The 25,836-nt window shown below is 39.5% G+C and overlaps 1 protein-coding gene across 8 annotated transcripts in view; it reads right to left on the reverse strand.

Moving 5' to 3' along the window:
* Positions 1–25,836, reverse strand: part of LOC115803651 (sal-like protein 2) — a 900,219-nt gene that overhangs the window by 396,657 nt on the left and 477,726 nt on the right. For 5 of the 8 annotated variants that reach the window (XM_089905397.1, XM_089905393.1, XM_089905388.1 and 2 more), the window contains exon 1: positions 397–4,876. The exons of 2 other annotated variants lie outside the window; for them this stretch is intronic. The gene's annotated coding sequence lies outside the window, so the exon portion shown is untranslated. Of the gene's footprint in view, positions 1–396; positions 4,877–4,917; positions 25,225–25,836 lie in introns of those variants that run through there. One more of the 8 variants, XR_016391491.1, reaches the window with a different exon arrangement.

Below are 25,836 nucleotides of genomic sequence, written 5' to 3' on the forward strand. Positions count from 1 at the left end.
TTTATATCCTTTCACTACAGAATCCTCTATGAGTAAACAATACTTAGTGCAGGAGGCTCAATTTATATGTGTGTATGTGTGTGTGTGTGTGTGTGTGTGTGTGTGTATAAAATAAATGTACAAAAGATAAAATCATTTCTAGAGTCCATGCTATTCAAATACTGATATAAAAGCTTAAGCTGGACTAATCTTTGTGTTGTTTATCTAGAGCTGTCAATATGTATATCCTGCAAGTCACTTCATCTAAGATTTAATTTATGCAATATATCTAGTGATCAATTGGCTTCTCCTCGATTTCAGGTAAGGTGGGTTGCTGAAGATTACAGGATTCTACCTTACTAGTTGCATGAATGTCAAGGCTGTTGGAGGTATTCCTGTCTTATTCTGGACACATACCTTCCAATATCCGGGTGAATTTTTCAGTGGATCAGTATTTTCATCAGAAATACGCTTCACAGCAAGTAGGCTTTATGATGGTGTGGTCATACCCACAGTATCCTATTCATCAAGTGGTCTGATCAGGAGGAAAAAAAAAAAAGGAACTTCACTTGTACTAGTTTCTGTTTGTCTAGCAGTCCATCCCTAACCTCAGCCTTTGCACTTCTAAATTGGGAGACATTAATGAGGTTTATCAGGATTTCCTTTATTAACCACAGTGGCATCTCTTTTCTTGGGAAGGAAAGTCAGAGGTTAGCCATTGAGATATCTTCCAATCCTGTTCCACTTTCCAGAACACTATTTGAGTGTGTGGAAGGTACTGTTCCCTGAGTTTAGTACCTTCCCCATGCTCTTTCCTTTATTTCAGTTGTTCACTGGAAAGAAGGTTATATAGTCAATTTACACTGCCAATTTTCCAGAAGTAGATTTAGATTCTGAACAATCTTAATTACTGCTATCTTGTACTGTTAAATTTCCCCTGGATGTCTTTTTTTTCTTTTCCAGCTGTTTTTTAAGCTCACAGGGAACAGAGAGTATTGCTTTCATAATTTTCAGATCTCTTAAGGACATTCTGGGCACAAGATGACTGTTTAAACTAATATGCGTATGTTCAATCAAACTAGCATGATTCCTGGACTGTGACACGGGCAAGATACAACATAATTCTTATTTACTTTTAAACAACGCTATTGGGATTTCCCTGGTGGCGCCGTGGATAAAACTGCGCTCCCAATGCAGGGGGCCCAGGTTCCATCCCTGGTCAGGGAACTAAATCCCACATGCATGCCACAACTAAGAGTTTCCATGCCACAACTAAGGAGCCCTGGAGCCATAATTAAGGAGCCCTGGAGCTGCAACTAAGACCTGGCTCAACCAAATAAATTAAATAAATAAATAAATAAATATTAAAAAAAAAAACAACGCTATTTGAGGTAAAATTGACATTCCACAAAATTCATCCATTTTGAATGTACAGTTCAGTGATTTTTGGTAAATTAGCTGACTTATGAAACCATTACAATAATCCAGGTTTAAACACTTTTATCACCACAAAAAGCTCCTTCTTGCTCAATTATAGTTAATCCCTGTTCCGATACCTGGCCACAGGCAACCAGTGATCTACTTTATATCTCCATAGGTTCCTTTCCTGAACATTTCATGTAAATGGAGTCATTCAGTACATTTAAGTTGTTCCATTTTTTGGCTAGTATAAAGAAACCCAAAAAGCAGACTCCTGTTATTTTTAGAACATATCTTCTCTACCATTTAAAACATTTACTGAGTATCACAAATGTAAGTGGCATGGCAGATTCCAAACACCATGGACTCCTTACCAGATAGATATGTGTTCTAATTATTACCAGATGTTTGACCTGGAGTGAATTCCTCAATCTCTTTCAGCTTTAGTTTTTCTGTTTGTAAATTGGGAAAGATAGTAATTCTATTCTGTGATTTCTGTATTCGAATAACGTACATAAAGCAATAGATAATTTAGCACATGGTATGTGTGCACATTTATAATATGAGGATTTGAAAGTTTTAGAAATTTTGTTGAAAGTTCATATAAAAGATTCCTAACCAAAGTGTTTTTCCTGCCACAAATTGCCATCCCAATCTCTCTCAAGTTGAATAATTGCAGTGCACGATGAGGCAGCCCACTTCTGAATGGTTGTCAGCTCTCTTTGCGCTGTGGACTCATGAGGGATGTCCTCACTGTTTGTGAAGTTGGTCTCAAGAAAGCAGTGTTTGAGCCCTCCTTTTGAGTGACAGGAAACTGAGTCTAGGTCAGAAATTGTTGGTGTGTTTCTAGGACTTGTATGGGGTCTTGTCTCTGATTGGCTGGGCAACCAGATGCAGAATCCTATTTTCTGAAGAAGAATATTCCTCTGCTGAGGATACGTGGGCAGGATAAATGGAGAGGAATCCTTTGCCAGCTCCATTGTTAATCCTGTGACTTCATCTTGGCCTTAAGTCCAGGGGCTGCTGAAGACATTCTGAACAGTATGTGGCAGTGATGGAGAAGGAGGAGGATGTAGTCACGTAACTCTAGGTTCTATCTTGGAATCCGTGAAGACAATGAATACTGTGTAGAGATATCAGTGTATGTCTGACCCTGTCTTTCTGAACAGAAATGAGCAGCATATTGAGTGTGGAACAGATTTCTCCATCTCTGCATGTTCAGGAAGGAGGGAGCAGCAATTTCACCTGCAGTTTCCCTTCCAGCTCTTTTTATGCTTTACACTGGTATAGATGGGAAGCTGGAAAAAGCCCTAAGGACCTGTTTTAATGACTTTAAATGAGGATGAAAAGGAGGAAGGATAAGTAAGAATCACTCTGAATACTAAGGAGGGTTACAGCTGCATGTACATCAAGGATCCCAGGCTGAAGACTCAGCCACATCTCTCTGTGCCTGCACACAGTGCCCTTCAGGCCTCTGCAGCCCATGCCCAAGCCTGTGCCTGGTGCTGCTCTGGTACCAGCACTGAGAAAGAGCCATGTATGAGGTGGAAAAGGCAAATTCAATGAATTACAGTGTTTTCTATAACCAGGGGGAAATGCAATGATAGATAAACAAGCGTTCCAGTCACTGTAGCTCCGTCAACTAACGGGACTGTCATTACACATCACTCACCTCCATTCCCACCAGTATACTGGTCATATCATTGAATCAGATTCCTAGCCTCCTCTTTTGCCATGATTCCAAGCGTTCCAGATTTTGAAGTGAATATACCTTCTTTTCCGTAAGGGAGTTAACATCCGAGTGCCCTATAAGCTCACTCACATGTAGCTCATTTCCAGAAGTATTAGAGTGTATTATGTGTTGACTATTCATGCTCTCTCACCCTTACTATGCTAATCTTTAGCTGGAGTATATTTTCTATACTTGGCCTCACTGTGGACTTTGGACATGGCAATGTGACCAGCTTTGACCAATGGAATGTGAGTGGATAGGAAGTATGTTATATCATAGCTAAAACTAAATATATTCACATGGCATGTCTTCTTTTGTTTCTTCCCTGCACTTACCAGGTAGTGGTTGTCCTTTCAGCTTTTATCCATAATGCGAAGAAGACGCAAGGTCCAGAATGGAAAGATAACTCATAGTAGCAGAACGGAATCATCCTGTATCCAGGAGCAGAGCCTCAGAGTGCTGGGACTGCAGTTGACCCACAGCTAACATACCATGGACAACTCAGTAAACTTTGTTCTTGTGAGCCACTGAGATTGTGAGGTTGTTTGTACTGAGCATTGCCCTACTCAAAGTTGACTGATATAGGAAGTCATGTCAATTCTGTCTTCTAAATATTTCTCACATTCAATCACCTCTTTTTTTTTTTTTTTTTTTTTTTTTGTGGTACGTGGGCCTCTCACTGTTGTGGCCTCCCCTGTTGCGGAGCACAGGCTCCGGACGCGCAGGCTCAGCGGCCATGGCTCACGGGCCTAGCTGCTCCACGGCATGTGGGATCTTCCCGGACTGGGGCACGAACCCGTGTCCCCTGCATCGGCAGGTGGACTCTCAACCACTGCGCCACCAGGGAAGCCCCAACCACCTCTTTTTACTTGCCTTGTTACTATCCTGGTCCAGGTGCTCATAATCTCTCACTGAGTTGGTTGGAATAACTTCTGAAATGTATTCCCTATCCATGAGCTCTTACTTCCCAAATCTATCCCTGAAGTTATCATTCTAAAATACACATCAGATTAGATTGCTGTTCTATTTCAGGACCTTCTATGGCTCCCCATGACCCAAAAGTAAAAACCAAGGTTTCTGTGGCCATCTACAGTATTGCTTCCAGTAAGTGTTCATCCTCCTCCCCAGTATTACACCAAGATTTCTGAACATCAGCCATATCAAATGAACTCACTCTCATATTTTCTTCTTATAAATATTATTTCTTTCTCAAGTTGGCAAAATCCTACTCAATCTTCAGGACCCAGTAAATGTCACATTTACTTTTTAAAAGATTTTCCAGGTTACATAAATTATATTTATTTGCGCTCTCCCTCTTTTAGTGTTCTGTACACAGTTTTGTAAGAGCACATATCTACTATGCTAAGAATATTTGTTGGCTTTAACTCTTCACTTGTCCAAATTCGTCAAGGATAGGGGCCCATACATATTATTCTTTAATCCCAGCTGTTATTATTGTCCGTGACTTATAAGAACCATTCAGTAGATCTGCCTACAGCTTGACCACAGTTTACTTTTGACAAGTGCACTGATTAATGAGAGCTGGTTTGTGAAGCTGGTTTATATGAGTGGGTTGGAAACCTTCCATTGCGGGAACACTTGAAGATACTTCTACTTCATTATATCCCTCAAGCCAACACATGGCTATGTTTCCCACTCTTACACCTGGTTTTTACTTAAACCATCATCCCAGGAGGACAATGTGCCCCCATCTAAGCATATATATCAACACAGCCATACAGAAGTTTGTCTCCATATATTCATGGTTTTTTATATCAATTGTAAATGAAATGGTGTGTGAAAATTCTGTATGTTTTTATAACGTATCATTTCTATACTTTCTGATATCTCCTTTGGCTCTCTTCGCTCTGAGTACAGCTTACCCAGGACCTTTTGATGAGTCATGGTAGATGACCGTAAAGACAACTCATATCATTAAATGAATCTTCCTCAACTTTCTGCTTTCCACATTAAACATTCCTGCTTTTACACATATAATTCACTTTCCCTCCCCTAATAATAAAAAAGATATCTTCCTTTATAATAGTGCGCCTCTGGCTAAACGCTTCACCCACTCCATTCACTTTGACTTCTCTGGCACCTCAGCCCACTGATCGTCCAAACTCTATGGTCTGGTTCTTCAGGACTTTCTTGCTACTGATTTCTCCCCGTCATTTAAAATATTCAAGCATGCTCCTCTTAAAAAATATTTAATATTCCTCCAAACTCATACATGCCTCTCCTGTAACCAATGTATTTTTTCTCAGAAATACCAATGATCTCTTTATTATTAAATCCAAAAAGTATTTTTTTACCTCCTTCATCTAGACAAGTGTTTCTCAAATTCTAATGTGCACAGGAGTCTTATTAAAATGCAGATTCTGACTCAGGAAGTCTGGGTAGGGCCTGAGCTTCTGCATTCAGAATAGCTCCCCGGTGATGCAGATGCTACTCACCTGCAGACCACATTCAGCCCAGCCACTTTCTGTAGTGCTTGCCACTCCTTTCGGAGACTTTTGGGTTCCTGGCAGGAAGGAGGTGAGGAAGGTTCACAAAAATCGTGAACTGCTCTTTCTTTCTCTATCTGACCAATAGAGGGGGCTGTTGTGTAAACTGCAAATGGTTTTTCTATATAAGATCAGAATAATCGCACAAAAACCTTCCTTCCCTACAGTTTAAGGGATATTCTGACACCACTTTTTGCACAATGACATGTAAAGCATCTCAGACGCCAGAGGCAGGCAGTCTTGTTAAGACAGCCTCTCTCCCAACACACCTTACAACGTCCATCAGAAGAAATCTAAATCGTCATTCCTTCTCAACCTCACAGCAACCTGGGTTCAAGTCCACCAGTCATCAGACTTTTGTTTGTGGAAAATCTCCCAGGAAGGAGCTCACTGCCTCCTCACTGCTCCACCATGACCTTGGTGTTCACCTTGATGCTTGAGGTGCTCCTGTTCCTGAGTGAGTACTGTTCCATTTTACTCTCTTGTCCACACATGAAACATTGCTTTGGACTGACTTTGAACAGAGACTTTTTGTTCTGGCTGAGTTCACTGATTCAGCATTGATGTTTCAGAAGGAGCTGGAGCCCAGTCGGTGACACAGCCTGACGGCCACATCACTGTCTCTGAAGGAGCCCGTCTGGAGCTGAGGTGCAACTCATCTTCTGTTTCGTCCTATCTCTTCTGGTACGTGCAGTACCCCAATCAAGGACTCCAGCTTCTCCTGAAGTACCTATCTGGAAACAGCCTTGTCTCAGGTATCAAAGGTTTTGAGGCTGAATTTAGGAGGAGTGAGAAGTCCTTCCACCTGAGGAAAACATCAGCCCATTGGAAAGACTCGGCCAAGTACTTCTGTGCTCTGAGTGACACAGTGACTAAGACTACAGTGGGAGCTGAACACAAATCTCCTGAGACTTAGTACCTTAAAAGACTCAGGGTCTCAGCCTATGTTATTTTCAGGATGTTGGCATGTTCTGTGAAGGCAAACAGTACAGAGAATACAGAATCCTGAAAGTGGTTGGTTCCCATGGGCATCTTAGATTTCTTTTCTCTTTCTTTTTTCTTTTGCAAAGGAAAGACTATTGGTTTCTTAATTTCAGTGTTCTCAGTGGTCTTGAGGCTGGTGGGTGGTTTCTTGTCAGTGTCACCTGAGCAGGCTGTGCCTATGCTGTACTGTTTTGTTCAAAGTAAGTTTTTATGTCATAAGAAGAAAACCCAATCTTAATATACTTTTTCAAAATATAGTTGACAATTCCAAGGCATTTGTTCTCACTTATTTAGTTTGGTTCAAACAAATGGGATTCTGGTTGGAATCACATTGGAAACTGACATTTTAGGATATTATGTTTTCCTACCCAAGAATATTATATGCCTCTTCATTTATTCAGGTCTTGTGTTAGTCCTTTAAAAGTAAATTTTGCTTGCTTGTTTCCAGAAAAGTTGGAAAAAATGAAATGAATCATTGAATAAGTGGAGAGTTGATGTCTAGTATTCTGTGTCTGTTCCTCTCTCTGAACAGGGAAGAGAGCCAACAGAAAGTGGAGCAGCATCCCCAGTCCACAAGTGCCAGGAGGGAGAGGTTTCTATTTTTAACACAGTCACACACGCAGCAAGAGTGAGAGTTCCAACCATTAAGAAGAACATATCTCTGTGCAGGTCATAGGCTCAGACTCCACCTTCTGCTCTGTAATCATGGGGACCCCGCCCACGTTCAGTCTGTTCACAACCCCACAGAAGGAGGCACTCACTTTCACACAAAATGATGTTTCTCAGAATTCATACCTGAGGTTGTTCTGTTTCCCCCTTTCTGCACACTTCGTTAGGCAATATAAAAATATTTTACAAATGATGCTTGTACACAAAGAGCTTACTACCTAACAGTCATAGGAATATCTCTCTCATTAGATTTAAGCTTTATGAAGATTATCAATTTTTTTTTACCAATAAGCATTCACTGAACAATGGTTGAAAGAGTGAATGGCTGATAATATTTATACCCATATATACAGGCAAATTTATAGCCAATGGTTAGAATTTGTATGGAAACTAATTTCATCTCCCTATAAGGAAAAATGAACAATTAGAGGTTTTTCAAAACAAAACAGATTGCCTTGAGGTGTAAAATATTCCTCATTACAGGAACTAGTCAAAGAAAAGTGGAATGTCCATTTTCCAGTGATTTGCAGAAACGATTACAAAACAATATGATTTTGCACCAAACTAAGAATTTTAAGTTTTAAATGAGGGAAAATACCGTGAAAGAACTGAGCCACCAAAAAGCTTGTAAAATTCACCACAGATTAAAAAAAAAATCACTTCCAAATTCATGGAAATTGGATTTTGACTTTTTACTTGACTCATGTGTAGGAATTTAAGTGAGGGAAATGGTAGGAGAACACATTCCAAGCAGGGTAAACTTATTAAGAGCAAAGATCAAGAAACAATAAGCAAGAAGAGTTTAGGAAATTAAAAGTTTTTAATATTACTGAAAGGGACAATTTTTATTGGATGGTACTGTGAGATAATATGAAATGTTAGCTTGAGGCAGTAGTTCATCCAAGAGGGCCACACACAGCTCAGAACTGGGTTTCTTTCCAGATAAAAATACAACATGTCATGAGATTACCTGTCTTTAGCATAAGCAACATTAAGGAATATCTTGAAATTGTTTTTTAGAATGAGCTATTAATCTAAATTTAAACTGGTAGATAATATCAAAGATTTACTTTTACAAGCACACTTCTAAATATATAGAAAAACTGGATTTCCATAATGATTGATTCAATGAACAAATAAATTTCGTTTTCCCTGAGCAATTCTACCACCAACTAATCGCCATATTGCAGGAAAGGAAAAATCTGAACACTTTCCCAATGTGTTGTACTTTTATGATCACTTTGCAGCATGACTTTTGTTTAGACGTGGGGGAGACTAATAGCTTCTCTGCATTCATTAACCTCCCGTAAAGGACAAACTTTTAAATCAAATAATACAGACCAAACAAATAAAAATAACTACATTCTGCTGTGCTTTGTACTTTGTTCTCTTCCTCATCTGGCTGCAAAAACCCTTGCATGATTTTCACTGAAAATAACTCCAGAATTCATGTGAGATTTTGCCCTCCTCAGTACTTGTACTGGTATAGTTTAGATATGTTCCCATCTACTTCCCTGCTCTTCAGGGTACTGAGTTGCCACAAGGATAAGCCAGGCAGATAGTCCTTCAACATTAAGGCTAATTTCTAACTTACCCCCACTGTGCCTTTTATCATCACAAACATGTTTGTTGTCTAATTTGGTTCACTCTTAGAAGAGCATGGTTTGATGTACTTAAAAAAGGATATTCCTTCAGGCAGCAATATACTAAATTTTTAGGGGTCTTACAGCTCCATTTTTCTATTAAATGGTGCAGGGTTGAGAATCAAGTAAGCACATAAAAAATAGACAACAACACCGTAGTAAAACTAAAATTGTTATTCCACCGTTTGGTGATTTAGTTTATATCCACATCGTTCAGAAAGAGAGAGGCTTTCTTCAAAAATAGAAACTGAGAAGCGTGAGGAAGAGAAATTATTTTATTGAATAAAAGACTTTCTGTAACACTCAGTGATGGATGAAGTGAGAGATGTGGTAACTTCCAGTCAAAGTTAGTACATTTTACTTTCATGAAATGTCTATGATCCATCCCAGAAAAGCAACCCATAGATTTAGAATAGTCCCACTCACCGTTGTTTCATCAAGGAAACGTTTTCTTGGTGCTGAATGTTGGGTAATGCTATATACTATATACAACTGAATGTTGAGTAATGCTATATTTGGGGTCTTGAATGGTGGAAGAGACCAAGAACAATTTAAGTGAAAGGGAGGGGAAATAAGAATAGACCATGGACAGAGAAGATCTGTCCAAAAGAGACTATTCAAGATTTGCTTTAATCTGTCATTAACATTGAAATTTGAAAGAGTTACTAGAATAGGCTCACAGACTCTGAAAACTAGAAACAATTGTGGAAAAGAGGGTAAGCACAAAGATGCAAGCCATGAACACATCTGCTTTGCAGACAGATTCATTTAAGTGGATATCTGTGGTTTTCGTGTTTTTTTCTACACAGTAGAGCTGCCATTTCATTGTGAGCTGTGGAAGTTAATCACTGGACCATTTTAGGGAACAACATTCACACCTTAGCCTAAAATATAGAGAAAGACAATGCAGAAATATGAAGAAAGACAGATCTGAGAGCATCGTCAGAGCCTATATCCAGCTCTGCCTGGAACAGCAAAAGTCAAAATACTCTCATTAGGAACAAGCCAGCATGAGCTGAGATTCTGTCATTTACAACAAATAGATCCATAATTACTACAGAAGAAGGTGGGGGGGAGCCTTTTGGTTTTGTACTATTTTATGAGCTGAATTTATGGTGCTGAGAAGCATTTTTCCATCAAAATAACTAGAGTTATGTAGATACAGATCATCACTCGTCTTATAGTAAATATGAACCAGGTTAATCCTATGTATGTTTTATGCATTTCTGATTGGAACAAATTAGAAAAATACTGAAAAGATCCACAACTCTGCCACATAGACAAGCACTCATTATTTTTACTTATTTCGATCTTTTTCACAATTTTGCACATTGTTACATCATAGAGACAATTTTATGTCCTTTTTATTAACACTCACTTTTGTCATTAAAAATACCTTGTATTCATAGCTTGAATTCATTATCTACTATTCTACACCATAGATATACCACACTTAAGTTTATAATTTTCCTGTTTGGGGATATCTTGATTATTTTTTTCCAGTGTTTCATCATTTTAAATAGCATTATGGTATACGCCTTTAAATAAAAATTTGAATTTCATTTTCTCATCATTTTATTAGAACAGCATCCTAGAACTGGAATTAGTGGTTCAGTGGGTAAAAACAGGTTATAGTCTTTTTGCTCCTTGTGTCTCGGGAATGGGGAGTTAGTGTTTAGTGGGGGACAGAGTTTCAGTTTAGGAAGCTGAAAAATTCAGGAGATGGATGATGGTGGGAGCTGCACAACGATGTGAATGTACTTAGTGCCACTGAACTGTACAGTTAAAGACGGTTAAAATAGTATGTTTTCTATTATGTGACTTCTACCACAATAAAAAATCATTTTCAAAAGTATTCTAAATGTATCAGCTCTACTCCCTAACACCTTTCTTACTTGAACCCACTACAGTCAGGTTTTCATCCCTACCATTCCGTTGAAATCACTCTTGCTGAGGTCACCAGTGAGTTTTAAATTTTATTTATTTATTTATGGCTGTGTTGGGTCTTCGTTTCTGTGCGAGGCCTTTCTCTAGTTGCAGCAAGTGGGGGCCACTCTTCATCGCAGTGCGTGGGCCTCTCACTATCGCGGCCTCTCTTGTTGCGGAGCACAGGCTCCAGATGCGCAGGCTCAGTAGTTGTGGCTCACGGGCCCAGTTGCTCCGTGGCATGTGGGATCCTCCCAGACCAGGGCTCGAACCCGTGTCCCCTGCATTGGCAGGTGGATTCTCTACCACTGCGCCACCAGGGAAGCCCACCAGTGAGTTTTATATCAACAAATCCAATGATGCATTACCATTCCTTATCTTATTGAGTGTCTCCGAAGAATGTGGCATTATGGCTACTCTCTCCCTGAAACACCATCTTTGCCTGGATTCTGGAACTCCACATTCTCCTGGTTTGCCTTCTTCCTTGCAAAATGCTCCTGCTCAGTCTCCTTTTCCTGTATCTTCCTCCTCTTGCTGGTCTCTACATGTTGTGTTTTCTCAGAGCTCAGTCCTCAAACATTTATTCTCTTCAAATGATCTTGGAGGGGTTCAGGACATGCCACCCCAAAACAGGCCAATAGTATAAAAGCACTTAAGCCTAGTCACTTTGGGTCTTCATTTTTCTATGAGGACCCCCACGTACATGTAAAAATTATTAAATAAAATCTCTATGCTTTTCTCCTGTTAACCTGTTTTATGTCAACTTACTTCTCAGGTCCAGATGGAGAACCTAAGAGGGAACAGGTAAAGCTTTAGCTCCCCTACAATCTCATCTAGGGATATGGCTTTAATGACTATTTATACATTGATGACACACAAATTTACATTTTCATCCCAACCTTCTCTATTGAAAGCCAGGCTCATATATACTGTAATCTATGAAACATCTACACTGGATATCTAATTGGCATCTAACATATGCTTAACAGAAGGCCTAATTTCCCCCCATAGGTTCTTCCCTCACTCTTTTCCATCTCAAAAAAAAATGGCAATATAATTCACCTTACCAGAAATCCTGGGACTCCTCCTTAATTCTTCTGTTTCTCCCATACCCCACATTGTCAAACAAACCTGCCACATAAGACTTATTTTTTTCTCATAAAAAGTTTGACTTTGTTTTTCAATTCAAACAATGATGTTACACGATGGGTTTCAGTGACCACCAATTCATTTCTGAATTCTAAGATGACAGACAGATAGATAGATAGATAGATACATAAGATCAAGGAATCTTGTCTCGATGTTGCTGCCTAGTTAAAACACCTCCCTGTCTTGCAATATTTCTTGCCTAGCTGTTCAGGACTTTCCCTCAGAAGCCAGGAGCCAATGAATCGCTTACTTCTTTGGTACCTTGGAGATTTTAGACTCTGCAGCAATGTACCATAGTAAGATTCAGGATGGTGGAGGTTTTTTTAAGGGAAAGTTAAGAGGGGAAAGTGAAATGGGAAAGAGGCAGCATGACATCTGGATCTCAAGCATGTTCTAAAGCAGTTTTAGGGAAAAATACACAAACCCATACACACACACACACGCCCACACACACACACATGACTAGATTCCATTAGAATTATCTATGCCTACATAAACCTTGGCAAACCTTCATATAATTTCAAGAGTATAGGAATCCCAGTTTAAAGACTACTGGTCTAAAATAGGACAGGGAATTCCCTGGCAGTCCAGTGGTCAGGACTCTGCACTTCCACTGTAGGGGGCATGGGTTCAATTCCTGATCAGGGAAATAGATCCCACATGCCTTGCAGCATAGCCAAAAATAATACAATAAAAATAAAGAAAAAAATTTTTAAGTAAAATACAATGGGCCACTCTCACTAACACACTTGTCACAATATACTTACTGAGAACTCATTCTTCCCCACTGATCTGAGATACTGTCTTTAACATATACTAAATTTCCATATACAATTAGGCTTAATTATTGATTTGCTATTCCATTTAATTGACCTATCTGCTTAGTCTTAACTTGTACTTAAGAATGTTCTTGGGCTTCCCTGGTGGCGCAGTGGTTGAGAGTCCGCCTGCCGATGCAGGGGACACGGGCTCATGCCCCGGTCGGGGAAAATCCCACATGCAGCGGAGCGGCTAGGCCCGTGAGCCATGGCCGCTGAGTCTGCGTGTCTGGAGCCTGTGCTCTGCAACGGGAGAGGCCACAACAGTGAGAGGCCCGCGCAACGCAAAAAAAAAAAAAAAAGTTCTTTCCTTTCTCTCTCTTTTTAATTTCATGCAACAGACAATGTGCTCATTTCTTCCACATTTCTTTTAACTGTTTTTTATTTTTGCATATGAATGCTATAAAAGCTGCTTTTAAATTGTTGTTTAGCTGTCTTCTGATAGTGGCTTTTCTTCTTTTAGGTTTTCTGATATATCATTATTTCACCTGCAAATATGCAGATGATATTTTACCTGTTTCTTTCCAATTATTATGCTTCTAATTGTTTTTTCTCTTGGCCGACTGCTTTATGTAGTAGCTCGAACACAATGCTAAATAGTGGTAAAGGTAGTGGACATCTTTGTCTTTCTCCTAACTTTAATAAGAAAGCTTCTAGCATTTCCCCAGAAGTAGGTGCTGCTCTGAGGTTGTGGCATATGCATTTTTTTATGTTAAGGAATTAGCTATTAGTTACTTTTTTAAGTATTTTTAACATGAACGTATACTGTGTTTTGTCACAAGCCTTTTCTGCGTCAATGGAAATATGATTTTTCTTGTTAGCTCTAATGCCAGTGATGAAGCTACTCACTTTTTTTTTAACATCTTTATTGTAGTATAATTGCTCTACAATGTTGTGTTAGTTTCTGCTGTGTAACAACGTGAATCAGCTATATGTATACATATATCCCCATATCCCCTCCCTCTAGAGTCTCCCTCCCACCCTCCTTTTCCCACCCCTCTAGGTGGTGGCAAAACACCGAGCTGATCTCCCAGTGCTATGCAGCTGCTTCCCACTAGCTATCTATTTTACATTTGGTAGTGTATATATGTCAGTGTTATTCTCTCACTTTGTCCCAGCCCTTTCCCTTCCCCGTATCCTCAAGTCCATTCTCTACGTCTGTGCCTTTATTCCTGTCCTGCCCCTAGGTTCATCAGAACCATTTATTTTAGATTCCATATATATGTGTTAGCATACAGTATTTGTTATGCTCTTTTTGACTTGCTTCACTCTGTATGACAGACTCTAGGTCCATCCACCTCACTACAAATAACTCAATTTCGTTTCTTTCTATGGCTGAGTAATATTCCATTGAATATATGTGCCACATCTTCTTTATCCATTCATTTGTCAATGGACACTCAGGTTTCTTCCATGTTCTGGCTATTGTAAATGAACATTGTGGTACATGACTCTTTTTTTTTTTTGAAAATGAACATTTATTCTTGTTACAATGTTTAAATGTAAGCTTACAGAACACCAGCTTCCATTCACATACACTGAGCTGCTAAATATGTTTGTTGAACTTGTCTTTTCTAGTTTTCTATATTACTTTAAATATGATTCTAAGTTTAGAACTCAAATATTTGGGTGTATTTGAATTAACATTGCATGACTCTTTTTGAATTATGGTTTTCTCAGGTATATGCCCAGTAGGGGGACTGCTGGGTCATATGGTAGTTCTATTTGTAGTTTTTTAAGGAACGTCCATACTGTTCTCCACAGTGGCTGTATCAATTTACATTCCCACCAACAGTGCAAGAGGGTTCCCTTTTCTCCACACCCTCTCTGGCATTTATTGTTTGTAGATTTCTTGATGATGGCCATTCTGACTGGTGTGAGGGGACACCTCATTGTAGTTTTGATTTGCATTTCTCTAATGATAAATGATGTTGAGCATCTTTTCATGTGTTTGTTGGCAATCTGTATATCTTCTTTGGAGAAATGTCTATAATAGCAGATTCTATTTTGTACATTTTATTAAACATCCCCACAGGGTTAAGTTGAATAAACTTGAGGTAGCAAACACAGCATTTATTGCTGGCTGCCTATTATTGCTTGAGAAAATCACTTATCACCTTTAACTAGATACATTCTTGCTGGTTCTGACCTGGGATGTTGAAATTACCATCTGATTGACAGGGTGCATAATATTTACAATTGTTATATCTTCTTCTTGGATTGATCCCTTGATCATTATGTAGTGTCCTTCTTTGTCTCTTCGAATAGTCTTTATTTTAAAGTCTATTTTGTCTGATATGAGAATTGCTACTCCAGCTTGCTTTTGGTTTCCATTTGCATGAAAGATCTCTTTCCATCCCCTTACTTTCAGTCTGTATGTGTCTCTAGGTCTGAAGTGGGTCTATTGTAGACAGCAAATATATGGGTCTTGTTTTTGAATCCATTCAGCCAATCTGTGTCTTTCGGTGGGAGCATTTAGTCCATTTACATTTAAGGTAATTATCGATGTGTATGTTCCTATTCCCATTTTCTTAATTGTTTTGGGTTCGTTATTGTAGGTCTTTTCCTTCTCTTGTGTTTCTTGCCTAGAGAAGTTCCTTTAGCAGTTGTTGTAAAGCTGGTTTGGTGGTGCTGAACTCTCTCAGCTTTTGCTTGTCTGTAAAGGTTTTAATTTCTCCATATATATAAATAAATAAAAAGAATGTCATATGAATAGAACCATACAATATATAACCTTTTAAAAAATTATTTATTTATTCATTTTTGGCTGCACTGGGTCTTCGTTGCTGCTTGCGGGCTTCAGTAGTTGTGACTCACGGGCTCGAGAGCACAGTCTCAGTAGCTGTGGCACTTGGGCCCAGTTGCTCCGCAGCATGTGGGATCCTCCCGGACCAGGGCTCGAATCTGCGTCCCCGGCATTGACAGGTGGATTCGCAACCACTGCACCACCAGGGAAGCCCTATAACCTTTTGAGATGTCTGAATCTCAGGGAGAGGAAACACATGACACTGGACACAGGTGTGATCTCCATCTCTGCCAACACACTCAGTGTTTTCTACCCCTGATGTTTTGAACTTTTGTTTTTATGGGAAGAGCTCATCATTTCAAGTGTTTGAATTCCTGTGGATATTTGATTTATAATTCTATGAAAAACACTACGGCAATTGATAATGGAGAGGTAGTGCTGAAGGTTAGACCATATCCTATAATCATGTTGAGTCATGTTCTGTATACAAGCTTAGTTGCACAAACTCCATCCTAAATTTTTATCAATAGATATTTTTATCACACTTTAGGGCTAATTTTATTGATGAAGATTTACTCTAGCAGTACGGATTGGGGTATAGCTGTTATTTGGCTTTTCTTGGATGGCATTGAATGAAATATCCAATAATTCTTTAACTTTGTTGCAATAGTAATATCTTTGTAGGGCTGAACATTTGCATTAGGATGGGTATTTTTTCAAATAAAGCCATACCTTAGCAAGTTATATTATTGGTAAGAGGACAATGTCAGGAAAATCAGAAATATATAACATTCTACCATTAAAGTGGGAAGATGTCTCTAAAAGATGAAAAACAGAAGAATGCAAAGGAGGGTGTGACAATCTCCAAACATCTGGGAGAATTCTCTTCTAATGGTCTTGGATGGAGATGTATACTTTAGGCAATTATATGTTTGTTTTAAGTATCGTGGGTCAGCCTCATCTTCTATAGAATGTCTACTTCTGACCATTCCCCGGAGAACCTTAGTTTAGTATTTCTAATGTGGGTAACTTTTCAATTCTTGTCAATTAAGGAAGCATGATGTTATGCTAGTTGGTGCACATGTAACACAGGATGTATTTCTTGTACTTTATCTGCTGAATTGGTAACAAATAGTACCTAATAAGGTCATTTCTGCAAGCTCAATGGTAGTCTTTCTCTGGGTATCTTGCAGAGCATCCAGTCACCCAGATTAATGTCATGTAAAAGCTGATTAAATGAAAGGCTAAAAAATCAACCTCTGCCTGTGATGAAAGGACTGATTACATTGGGTTTATCTAGTTTAGTTCAGGTTGTGAAAGATTGGAATACGTGCCGTTTGGGACCTTGTGAGTTACCTGGGCCTATCAGTGACCAGTTCATAGTGAGACAACATATGACTTTGTGAGGGGAAGAAAGCAGGGCCAGGGGGGCCAAGGCTAATTAATAATGCATTAGGCCATAGTAGTTCAAGGGTGTCTGATACAGTAATTCATTTCAGTTCTAATATTCCATTTGTTCTTTCCACTTCTTCAGAAGATAGAGGGATGATAAGAATACTAAAATTTCTGAGTGAGGGCCAAAACTTTCTATAGCTCCCCTACATAGATATACATTGATATGGCACAGGTAGTAAACACAGTATCAAGTTGATTTTCAACTATGGTGAGTGCTGTGGATTCTCTGACAAAAGACTGCTTCAACCCACGTAGAAATAAAAATACTACTACTAGTACATACTCATAACCCATGGGGAAAAAGCAATTGTTTAACTCCTTTTCGAAATACCCCAAATGTTTCCTTGGGACAGTATTCCAGTTCATATCCCACCTTTACAGATTTTTATGGGAGTTTGTTTGCTCCAAGAAAGGCATGAACTGACCCCATTCTTTGCCATCCTAGAAGTTTCCCCACCAGTGTTTGTTTAATGTTGCAGCCAATATGTCCCTACTGTGATATCTTTCCTCTGGAGGACTTTAGCAAGAGTTCATCGGAGATCATTAGGCTCCACCAGACAGCTGTCCTGGCTTTGATATATCTTGTCCTCATGAATCCAACAAATCAATCATTCGTAATGATTCTTTACAAAATTCGGGCCAAATTTTGTGCATCGAAGATGGAATTATTGAACTTCTCCATGGATTTCTCTTTACGTTCTAGAAGAGGTGCTTGCATAAGGATTAAGTCAGAAAGGGATGCCTAGCATAACAATCTGTTCAAGCATTTTTTCCTAGCTTCTACAGAGTCTTTTACACTGTGAGAGTTGGTTTTTATGAAAAAAATTTCTTTCAGTAACATGAAGACATCAAATAATTCATGTATTTGGCATCCATTTTTAATAGGCATACGTGAGATACACAAGAAGGTTAAGAAAAGGTTAAGATGATTAAAAAACCTCATTGTCTTCCTAGTATTTGGAAGCCGTGAACAGTGTTAAAAATCTATTAGCTAGGGCTTCCCTGGTGGCGCAGTGGTGGAGAGTCCGCCTGCCAATGCAGGGGACACGGGTTCGTGCCCCGGTCCGGGAAGATCCCACATGCCGCGGAGCGGCTGGGCCCGTGAGCCATGGCCGCTGAGCCTGCGCGTCCGGAGCCTGTGCCCCGCAACGGGAGAGGCCACAACAGTGAGAGGCCCGCGTAAAGCAAAAAAAAAAAAAAAAATCTATAACTAACACTGTATGTATACATTTTGTAATTTAGTACATCCAAGAGAGATCCACAAGTTCAGCTACTTGAGTTAATTTTGCTCCTGCTAATGACTGGTTTTAAAGGGAGTTTAGAGTAGCTATTGCGTAACTAGCTTGGTATTTTTTCTTTTCAATATTTAAAGTAAGATTATTTTAAAAACATGTCAATTCAGAATTTTGTATGAGAGTGTCCAAACGATCTGTTGCGGACATGAAGGCATTTTGAATAACAGAAGTACAATCATGAGATCCTTTAATTGAGAAGTGTAACAAAGTTGAATAATATGCGGAGAAATTAATATTTTATGATTAGTCAACTAACTGGTAGACAAAGTTTGAGTGTCTTAGATTGGAGAACAATTTGTACTGTATGTAGTACCATCTGATTTAAATGGAGATTCCGGAGCAAGATCTGAAGATGCTTCAACAAATTTAGCCAAGGCTATAATTACTTTGAGACAAGGAGTGTAAGTTTTGTTGAACTTTAAGGGGTAGGCCATGATAGGCAATGGGTCTTTGTTGTTTGCCATGTAATTATTAGTAATATCCTTAGGCATGGCTTTCCTTTTACATTCATACACAAGGAAAGGTTTATTACAATCAGTGGTGAACTTATGATCAGCTGTCTTATGGAGGTGTATGATGTCACCTGCAATATATTCCCTTTAGAGCTGGGTGCACAGAATATAGGGGCTTCTTGTGGCTCTTTTAGGGTCCCAATTGAGTTAATGGGAAAAATATAAATTCAAAGGTTTGATAACCTTATGACCAAACTCTGGCATCTATTTTGGCCTTTCTGAACAGAGCTGGGCTGTCAAAACTAATAGAGAAGAGAAGGGGACCTCTGTGACAGGACTCCATGTCTGCAAGCTTCATTCTAGTCTTCTGCAAAGGGAGATTATCTTTTCTCCTGCTATTAGGTCCCAAGATAGGTAACTGGACAGATGTTGTGGTGAATAATTATATTGATGGCTATATCAATATATAGGTGGAAGAAGCTGCAGTAATTAGTCTAAAGAGATTTGCCTTCTTATCATAAAGTGATTTATTTCTACCTTAGGTGAAAGAAAAGCATACATAGGTGTAAGGATACATGATCATTACATCTTAGGTTGCTTCCATAATCCATTATATGTAGTATTTTAAAATAAGTTCCATCACAGACGCAACAACTAAACACAGCAGTTGGTCGAATCATCAATCTCCCTTTCAATAACAAATTTACCTCGTGTTCATTTTCAGATGTAATTGCTATCAGTTGAAGTGCTGGTTAATGCAAAAGGAAGTCTGGGTTGAGTGAGAGTCTCACCTAGTCCATAGAGAAGCTGACATGACCCACATCAACTTGCTCCTCCAGGAAACCGCTGTTTCCTGTTGTGGGGCAGCAGCAACACATAGCTCAGCAATTCTTCCCTCACCCTGTCAGGCTCACCTCACCTTGCAGAGCCTTGAAATTGAAGAAGACACTTTCCATCTAGAGGAAGACCTCAAACATGCTTCTCTCCAGCCTTCTGAAGGTGGTCATGGCTTCACTGTGGCTAGGTAAGGATGGCCCCAGTGGGACTCTACCCCTCTAGGACCTAAGGACTGGGGAAACAGGTGGTTATGGGCACCCTGGGAAGAAGGGGCAGTAGAGTGTAAAATAGAATTTCTTTGTTCCACAGTACTTATTCTTAAACTTCTGATTCTGCTTTTTTTTCCTTTAGGATCCAGTATTGCCCAGAAGGTAACTCAAGACCAACCAGTAATATTAGTGCAGGAGAAGGAGGTTGTGACCCTGGATTGCATATATGACACAAATGATTTCACTTATAGTCTATACTGGTACAAGCAGCCCAGCAGTGGGGCGATGATTCTGCTTATTCGTCAGGACTCTTATAACCAGCAAAATGCAACAGAAGGTCGCTACTCACTGAATTTCCAGAAGGCAAACAAATCCATCAAACTTGCCATCTCAGCTTCACAGCTGGAGGACTCTGCAGTGTATTTCTGTGCACTGAGTGAGCCCACAGTGAGAGGCGTGTTGGAGGCAGGTATACCACAACCCAGGGCTCTGCTTGATACATCTGCCTGCTATAGGGACCAGGGCAGGGAATTGCCTTCACAGACAGGAAGTGGCTAGGGCTGTGGCAGCACAGGTGTAGGGTTAGAGGGAAAACACTCCTTCTAAGAACATATTTCTCTGGGTGCCTAGACCATGTCTAGAGCTATCATTCATCAAAAACAACCTTACCCCTGAAAATTTGGGTTCAAATTTTTTATTGAAGACAAAAAATAGCCACATAAAATCCTTGCCATTTAGTGATTAGAATGAGCTAGAAGAATTGACTAAGGAAATTCAGAGACATCTGATTCAAAAATTAGTAAAAATATGCGTGAATTTTTGGATTTTCAATTAGTTCATGAAATATTTATTGAATATATATTATATTACAGGTATTGTTTTGAATAAGGAAGGTTGTGAAATCTTTTTGTGATTTTCCTCTTTTTGAATATTATGCAGTTTTACACCATTTAATGAACTCATTTATTTTAGTTTTGTTAGCTGAGTTAATGGTACACTTGTTTACTTTCTAAGGTGCCTGATATGTCACAAACTTTGTGCTAATCCTCATTCCATCTTATTAACACCTCTAGCATGGAATAGCTCAATTACCATAATGTAAGCTTTACCTGCCTCCCATCAGTCTTATCCACAAAAAGATCAATAATTAGTGGTTCTTAAAAGGACACTGTGAGAAGCAGAGTATGGATTATCTTGTTTCTCTGCTCTTGCCCTTCACTGCACCACTCCTTCAAAAGTATTTTTGCCATCATGTGGCACATTTTGGACACCTCCAGGCCCTCTTTTTCAATCAGTGTTACACAATTCCAAATACTCCTTCCCTCAAATTTCCTCCTTCTACCTCTAACCCCATTTTCTCAGTGTCTTAAAATTTGAATGGTAATGGGTGGTTGCTAAGTGATCTTGTATCGTAACTGCCTCTTCTATTTGCATTTCGAAAGCAGTTGTGTAGAGTAGAAATCTTAAAAGGAATGTCTTACAGTCCCTTCATTAAGTAGTGCTGGAAAAATCGGACAGCTACGTGTAAAAGGATGAAATTAGAACAGTCTCTAACACCATACATGAAAATAAAGATCTAAATCTAAGACCAAATAATATAAAACTCGTAGAGGAAAACATAGGCAGAACACTCTCTGACATAAATCACAGCAAGATCTTTTTTGGTCCACCTCCTAGAGTAATGAAAATAAAACCAAAAATGTACAAGTGGGACCTAATGAAACTTAAAAGCTTTTGCACAGCAAAGGAAACCATAAACAAAATGAAAAGACAAGCCACAGAATGGGAGAAAATATTTGCCAATGAATGCACAAACAAGGGCTTAATCTCCAATACATACAAACAGCTCATGCAGCTCAATGTCAAAAAACCAAACCACCCAGTCAAAAAAATGGGTGGAAGATCTCAATAGACATTTCTCCAAAGAAGACATACACATGGCCAAGAGGCACATGAAAAGATGCTCAACATCATTAATTATTAGGGAAATGCAGATCAAAACTACAATGAGGGGGGCTTCCCTGGTGGGGCAGTGGTTGAGAGTCCGCCTGCCGATGCAGGGGACACAGGTTCGTGCCCCGGTCCGGGAAGATCCCACATGCCGTGGAGCGGCTGGGCCTGTGAGCCATGGACGCTGAGCCTGTGCGTCCGGAGCCTGTGCTCCACAACGGGGAAGGCCACAACAGTGAGGGGCCCATGTACCGCAAAAAACAAAACAAAACAAAACAAAAACTACAATGAGGTATCACCTCACACTGACCAGAATGGCCTTCATCCAAAAATCTACAAACAATAAATGCTGTTGAGGGTGTGGAGAAAAGGGAACCCTCCTACACTGCTGGTGGGAATGTAAATTGATACAGCTACTATGGAGAACAGTATGGAGGTTCCTTAAAAAACTAAAACTATCATATGATCCAGCAATCTCACTTCTGGGCATATACCCAGAGAACACCATAAATCAAGAAGACATATGCACCCCAGTGTTCATTGCAGCTCTATTTACAATAGCCAGGACACGGAAGCAACCTAAATGTTCACCAATGGAGGAATGGATAAAGAAGATGTGGTACATATATACAATGGAACGTTACTCAGCCATAAAAATGAATGAAATAATGCCATTTGCAGCAACATGGATGGACCTAGAGATTACCATACTGAGTGAAGTAAGTCAGACAGAGAAAGACAAATACCATATGATGTTGCTTATATGTTCAATCTAAAAAAAATGGTACAAATGAACCTATTTACAAAACAGAAGTAGAATCACAGATGTAGAAAAGAAACTTATGGTTACCAAGGGGGAAATGGGGAGGAGGGATAAATTGGAAGATTGGGATTGACATATAACACTACTATATATAAAATAGATAACTAATAAGAACCTACTGTATAGCACAGGGAACTCTACTGAATACCTACATGGGAATAGAATCTAAAAAAGAGTGTAATGAGTTACATTGGAATAGAATGAGTTACATGGGAATAGAATCTAAAGAAGAGTGGATATATGTACATGTATAACTGATTCACTCTGCTGTACAGCAGAAACTAACACAACATTGTAAATCTACTATACTCCAATAAAAATCAATTTTAAAAGTCTTAAAAATTTTTAACTCAAAAAATCTTACCTTCCTTTTTTTTTTTTTTTTTTTTTTTTTTGCGTTACGCGGGCCTCTCACTGTTGTGGCCTCTCCCGTTGCGGAGCACAGGCTCTGGACGCACAGGCTCAGCGGCCATGGCTCACGGGCCCAGCCGCTCCGCGGCATGTGAGATCTTCCCGGACCGGGTCACGAACCCGTGTCCCCTGCATCGGAAGGCGGACTCTCAACCACTGCGCCACCAGGGAAGCCCTACTCCCTGATCTTTGATGACCATCTCGGTCTAGGACACTGATCACAAATGAAACCTTATAAACTGGCATCAGACTGGCTGCAACAAAACCATCTGGGAGCTTTAAAAAATTACACACTTGTGGGAATTCCCTGGCAGTCCAGTGGTTAGGACTCCGCACTTTCACTGCTGAGGGCCCGGATTCAATCCCTGGGTGGGGACCTAAGAGCCTACAAGCTGTGCAGCAGGGCCAAGGGAAAAAAAATTACACAGTTGTGGGTCTCAATCCTGAAATGTATGATTCATGAAGTTAGTTGTGGGATCCCAGAATCTGTAATTTTAAATCACTTACACATTGATTCTATTATCAGCTGTTGTATGAATATCAGCTATGTCTTTAATAATTTGAAAAGCTGGGAAAAAAGACAGTCCTAACTCATGCTCGAGGCTTTTGAAACAAATCCACATCTTTAGAGTTCCTAACCCAGTGGAGGAAAATTATTCGATTAAAGTTTGGCAATAAAATATGGCCGATGGATGGTAAGAGAAAACATCCTTGAGGTTATTCACTAAGAGTATAAGATTAGTACTTGTCTGATTCACATAGGCCAACCCTTTTATCTTGGAGTCAAGAAAATAGTAGGAGAATAAGACATTGATCTCAGACCATTCTATAAGGATTTGATCATTTCAATTATGATTTTGTTTTCCCATTTTAATGATTCTGAAATTCAGGATTCTTTGACTATTGATAAGATAGTGTGGCTTTTTCCTCTGAAAAGATTTTATTAAAAAGATATTATTTGGGGACCGATAAAATATTATATTTCAAGTAGTAGTGATTCCTCAATCAGTGACCCTTGATCCATTATTTTTGTTTGGTATAACAAATATTCAGTGAGCATGTAATACATGTCAGTCACTGTTGCTCTATAAATTGGGGTACAATGCTGAAACACAGAGATTCACTCAGTACTGATTTGGCTTCCTCTGTAATCAACCTCAGATTCTTTTCGGACACTCAGTGGATTATAGGCTGGCCACCCATGGATACCTGAGAATATAAAGTACTATATAAAGTGCTTAAGAAAACTGATATCTTCTCAGCTGCAGAAATACCTGGGATGCTCTGTTAAAGAACTTCCATGTCAGGCAGGGTCCTAAGAGCAAAACAGACCTGAGAAGTTATGACAGCTCTTGATCAGATTTCCAAGCACCACCTGAAGACTGGCATGTACCTCATGAATGAAGTCAAGGATAACAGTTTTCTGACTTGAGGAGACCAGGAAACGTGCATCCCATTTCAGTGTCTGTCCACCAGGGGGTGCAGTTTCCTAACACAAACACATTTCCTGTCTGAAACTAGGCTTAGGTTTATCACTTCACTGTGACTTCAATATTTCTTCATGTGAAGAGTCAAGGACATTATTCAGGAGACACTCTAGAGATGAACTCTTCTCCAGGCTTAGTGACTGTGATACTCTTAGTGCTTGGTAAGCAAAATGCCTCTAAAAATTTGGATTCTTTCTTCTGTTATGTCAACAAAACCTTTCATCATAATTTTATCCCAGAGCTTTATGCCCAAGATGATACAGAACTCTTTTATTTTTCCCCAGGACAAACCCGTGAAGACTCAGTGACCCAGATGGATGGCCAAATGACTCTTCCAGAAGGGGCTGCCTTGACCATAAATTGCACTTATTCAGCCACTGGGTACCCCATTACTTTCTGGTATGTTCAATATCCTGGAGAAGGTCCACAGGTCCTTCTGAAAGCCATGAAGGACAATGAGAAGGGAACCAATAAGGGGTGTGAAGCCACATACCACAAAGAATCAAAATCCTTCCACTTGGAGAAAGCCTCAGTTCAAGATTCAGATTCGGCTGTGTACTACTGTGCTCTGAGTGACACAGTGATGGGAACCGCAGGGGCAGCTGAGCACAAACTCTTTGAGTGGCAACAAGGGGCCTGGAGGCTGAGTGTCTCTCCATTTGATCCACTCTGTGGCACAGTCTATGGTGGTTTGTCCCTCAGTCTCTGGTTGATACAAAACTCATACAAATTTCTAGAGAATAAGAACAAGAAGTGAATATTCCCCATGCCCAGCTCTTCATTAGTGATTTTGAAAAAAGAGTCTGACATCAGTAGTTCCTCATCCAGGGCCAAAGTAATTTCAAGGTAAAGTCACATAAACAATGAGACTTGGGGCCAATGTAAGAAGAAACAAGAAGCACTTGGATGTGTGCTGTACCCCTGTGGAAGGGTTTAGAAACCAGAAGCATTAATTACACTTGAATAATTAGGGTGGATGGTGCTGTGTGTGTTTGTGTGTTTTGAGAGCATTCAGGGAGTGAAGGTTGAAAATAGGAAAACTGAAAATAAATAAGCAGCAGACTACCCATGTTCTCTACCAGTGCCTCTATAACAAGCAGTGATCATTTCCCAAACCCAGCAGAAAATTGGAAGTTAGCCATTGATGAATTGAGCAACAGCACATATAAGTAAGTAAGCCAAAATAATTAAAAATTTAAAATGTAATAATTAACTATTCACTTCAAGGAAAAAATTATTATTCAAGAAAGTAGCATACTCAGTCTATATGATTCAACTAAATTTTCTTCTAGGTAAGTTTTACCACCAATAGTCATGATTAGGCAGAATATCTATTTTCCCCAAA

Source organism: Delphinapterus leucas, chromosome 2 (genome assembly GCF_059928025.1).
Source record: "Delphinapterus leucas isolate spDelLeu-1000000601 "Yukka" chromosome 2, BTC_Dleu_Yukka2, whole genome shotgun sequence".
Classification (NCBI taxonomy): domain Eukaryota; kingdom Metazoa; phylum Chordata; class Mammalia; order Artiodactyla; family Monodontidae; genus Delphinapterus; species Delphinapterus leucas.